General features: G+C 35.9%; 1 protein-coding gene across 5 annotated transcripts in view; it reads right to left on the bottom strand.

Moving 5' to 3' along the window:
• Positions 1–5,000, bottom strand: part of evla (Enah/Vasp-like a) — a 69,179-nt gene that overhangs the window by 38,479 nt on the left and 25,700 nt on the right. The gene's annotated exons all lie outside the window — the stretch shown is intronic.

Raw genomic sequence — 5,000 nt, 5'->3', positions numbered from 1 at the left:
AAATAGAAAAACCCAAAACATAAACCCAATCATATGCTTGGCCTATACTTAGCCCACTTAGCCTATAGCAGTCAAAAGTGGACAAAGGTGATGGAATAAAACACCAGGTGTAAACAAAAAGACTCCCTCGTCTGCTTGTGATCCAAATGACCAAAATGCATTTTAATAGCAGGTGCAAGCAGGAACATAAATGTATTTCTCACACTACCAGACAATTAGCTAAAGACACCAATGTGTCAATTGTATTTTCTATTTAGCGCCAGATCACAACTTCTTTTAATAAAGAAAGCTAAATAGGCGTATGTAATATCTTAATTACACAACAGCATGTCACTTCTGTCTCTACATGGACGCGCGTTTACAAATTTCTGCTCTCTGAATTGCGTACGGTGGAGTTCCACACAGCCACCTCCTGCTGTATGGGAATGAAAGTGTGGATCACACTGACGGGATCGATAGTTTCTCAGAAGTTAATCGTTTTAATTTTACAACTTCCTTTAATCCTTGTAAAAAAAAATTATTTAACAAATTTTTTGTACTTATAGTCTCACAGAGTGTCGTCTGACAGCCATTTACAACATTGTTTTGATATGATGACGTTGAAGTTACGTAACACCCATGGATTTAGCTGGCTAAGATGTCGCATCAACCTACAGAAAACAGAAAAATATCAGAATTCCTCAAACACCACAAGACTGATCTCTGTAAGTAAGTCAGTAAATACACACTTTGGAAAAAAGTATACTTCAATTTTTATAAAGGTCAAGTATAAAAGTATACTTTATTCTATTGCCCTGACAGCCGCAGTCAGCAGTGTAAACTGTGAGAGGGACTTCTCAACCATGAACAGGGTAATAAATACTTATTACAACAGCATTTGCTGCTTTAAGCAAAATTTTAACAGTTAATGTATTTGCGGGTCAAGACAAACATTCACAATAGGCTGCAAGGAGACCATCTTGCAGCCTGCATGCGGATCTCAATAAATTGGCCAGACATTTCTGACTTTCCATACCAAGAGGGGAAACACTGTATTAAATGTGATAAAATTGATATTGTAACAGGACTTGCAAAATTTCTAAATCCCTGGTAGCCTTTCGGGCAGGAACAATTCAGTTTTTGTTAACCCAAAATAAATTAAAGTGGCCCAAATAGAAAAGTCATAAAAAGAACATATACATTTACTAAATATAGTTACAATGGCATTTTTTTATAGGCTACATGTTTATTTTTGAAATGATACATTATTGTTATTATTATTTTCATTGTACCAAAAACAAATCATGTGAAAAACCGGTATGTTTACCTTTATCGTTTTATTTATTTTTTAATCAACTTGGTACTAAAGTACCAGTTTTCTTGACAACGACAGTTAGTGTAAACGCTAATACAAACAAATATTGATAGTGGCTCCTCGATGCATGAAAATTACATCATAATTACCCATTTTGTGAGAGAATGCAAAAGCATTGAAGCAAGCTATATTTTTCCTCCCATAGTTCAACGGGCAGGGTGGAATAATTTTTAGTAGCCCAACTGAAAACATAATAGCACCAGGTAGTGGTGGAAAGAAAAATCATACTAAAGTAAAAGTACCATTACTTGCCTAAAAATGTAGTGCAAGTAGAGTAAAAGTATGTGTTGTAAATATTACTCAACGTATGAGTAAAAAGTAGACCTTTTAAAAGTACTCAAGAGTAATGAGTAGTGAGTATTATGTTGTAAAAAGCTGATGCATTTCCATCTAATTTGTGGATGTGTGTAAACGTAACATTCTGTAGTGCATTTAGTTATTGTCCAGCAGGCACACAACGTCATAAGAGGTTAATATTGGGTTAGATTTAGGTCATGACATCAGGTGACAAAAATTCAATGTCTAGTCAGCGTCTAAGAATAACATTATTTTGATGTCCAATAACAACATCAAATGACATTGATATTTGGTTGATTTTGACCAAAATCCAACATCTTAAACCAGCGTCCTATTGACGTTACTGACATTTATTCGTCAGCTATAACTACTAAAATTCAACGTCTGATAAACGACATAGTGATAACGCCCCCACACAACGTCAAGCTGTAACATCATTAGACATTGAAATTTGGTTAATTTGAGGTTGGACATTGACATCGGTCTGACGTTGGGTTCTGATGTCAACCTGATTTTCATTACCAAACAAAACGCAATGTCCCCACGACGTTGGGGTACAATGTCAATCTGACGTCATGTTGATGTCTTGTGCCTGCTGTGTTTAGGGCCATTTTGATCATCATACAGTAAACATCCGTCATCTTCTCATCAGTGACATGCATGTAAACACTCAGAGTGTGAAGATTTTGGACATCTTTTTGAACACTTTTAATGCTTCCAAACAGTTTGCTGCAATTATAAATCTCCCATGTCTTGAAGTAGTTCATTATGATGTGATTTACCTTGTGTGTGCGATTTGATTGGACAGGAATCACAGGACTGATTTTTTCAATCCCCATAGACAAGAAAAAATAAAGCAGTAACTGCATGTTGAAGGAAAATAGTGGCATAAAAGTACCGATAAATATGCACTAAAAATGTACTCAAGGGAAAGTAAAAGTTCCTTAGTCAAATTACAATTTCTGAGAAAAACTACTCAGTAATTTGAGTATTTGTAATTTGTTACTTTAAATCACTGGCTCCGGGATGTCAGGCTAGCAGTTTTGCAAGCCTTGTATAATTTAAACCAAAAACTTGACATTGCTACATTAATAAAGCATCAGCCAGCCTCATTCAACATTACTTCCACATAATGTTACTCTTTAAAGAGTGAAACAGCGTATTTGCAGATTTCACAACAACATTTCTGTCAATCACTGCTCTCAGTTCTTCATTCTCGGGTCTTTCATGCTTGCCTTACGACAGAGCCTATTTCTGGCACCCATCTGGGGTTAGAGAGCAGAACGGCGGCTTCTTCTCGTCCTCTTGGTTTCATTTCTCCCCCCTAAAGCAAGTCTCAAATAAAGTGCACGGTCTTTCGTCCGCCGATGATGCTTGCTCGTCATAAATTACATCCTGACGGCTCTTTGCTTCTATAAACATCCAATATATTTAGACTCTGGGCTATCTCAGTTTACTTCTCCTAATAACACATCATGCAAGGCCTCTCTCTGTTACTATTTATGTAGGAAAAACATGGAAAATGATGCCAGCGTTGTGTCAAATGGAACAGAAATATTCATTATCAAATGAAATCAGCATGCCAAGAGTTTCCAATAAAATCTACACTTCTGAAGGGTCAGAGACTAAAATTTCTTGCAACTGCAAGCTATAAATATCAGAGTCAGAGACATTTAAAACTTACAAAGCTTTATAGTTTGTCCCAGAACTAAATAGAGAAGCAACTGAGCTGAGTTTTGAGTTTCTGAATGTGAAACAGCAGAATGTATTTCAAGTGCTCTGACGACAGTCTTTTAGCAAGTTTGGCAGAATTGATATATTAGCTCAGTGTGGTAACCAGTTAAATGTAAATACAACTCAATATAAATCACCTGTTAAATCTTTTTTTTTAATTTAATGAGAGGATGCAAATTATTTTTGTGCATTCCTATTGACAGGGCTTGACATTTACTTTTTTGATTACCAGCCATTGTGGCTAGTAGCTTTCGAACATTACTAGCCACCCGCTATTTTCACTAGCCACAATTCTGTTGTTGGGAAAATAGATTTTATATGCATAAATTTGACTCTGACATGCTAAAATGACTTGATTTAGATTTTGTGTTATTTCCACATGCCTCCTCATTCATTTAACTTTTTGTGTTGTGCATGAGCTTGCATGGGCAGATGGGTCATTGTTTCATAGTGTTGTATTATTAGTTTTTATTTCACATGACTTTTCAGAGCTCAAAATAAAGGATTTACCAAATTTATCTCTGACCACACCAAACGTAAATGAATAATTATTTCTTAGCCATAAATTTTAAGTGTGTCAAAACAAGCAAAATATAGCTGTATACTATATACTTTTATTTGACAAAACATTTATTTAAAATAAAAACAAATTAAAAAACCCCCAGACATTTAAAAAATAATTATTGTCATGTATCTAAAACTGCACAGTAATCTGTCCTGGCTAAAGGTCCCAGATCGCAAGTTACCTACATATAAATGCCGAGTTAATCTCCCATTAAAGCAATGTTATTGTAAAATGATAGTTAAATCATATTAACAAAAATAACCAGTGGCAAAAGAAAGCAGGCGAAAAACATACCATGTGTGATAATGAAAGATGACCAGGCGCACACGGTTAACGTTAGGCTAATTAATAATCTGTTCAAAGAATGGTTAAAGCGAAAGCAACCGGTGCTGCTTACAAAAAGACAAATCTAGAGCTCTTAAAATACTCAAGACTGTGGGTGCATGAGCATAACTTTTTGTCTAGCATATTTGAAAAAGAACCGATCACACCGGTTGTGTTTCTAGGCACGGTTGCTTCATGCAAGGAAACAGGAACAGTGCAGGCATCACTTCAGCCGTTGGTGTGAGTGATCATCCGCTCATTCGGTATTCACCTGCTTCCTTTTGCTCGCGCAAACACAATTATTTTTGTCAGTCGTGCTGCTTCTCGATTCTAAGATCGCGTTCGCTTGCCTATTGGTCCATTCTTATTGTCAAACCCTGATTTTAAGAAAACTACAATTTAAAAAATATTTTCAACTGATCAAACTGGCAAGTGGGAGTGTCTGTCTAACCCGCCACAGCTGAAATCTATCCGCATTTGGCAGGTGGTAATGTCAAGCCCTGCCTATTGACATTGTCTTTTTCATATATTGATCACGTTACAAATTTCTGCTCTCTAAATTGCGTACGGTGGAGTTCCACACAGCCACCATATACGCCCACTTTAAGTTTTAAGAGAAACATTAATGAAAATCTAAAATATCTATCTTTTATCTATGAAATGGCTGTTAACTGAGAAAGAGGGTATGGCTATAGCATTTACATCTTTCTACATTCTAAATGTTTA

Source organism: Danio aesculapii, chromosome 17 (assembly GCF_903798145.1).
Source record: "Danio aesculapii chromosome 17, fDanAes4.1, whole genome shotgun sequence".
Lineage (NCBI taxonomy): Eukaryota > Metazoa > Chordata > Actinopteri > Cypriniformes > Danionidae > Danio > Danio aesculapii.
This window is presented reverse-complemented; position numbering and strand designations above follow the sequence as displayed.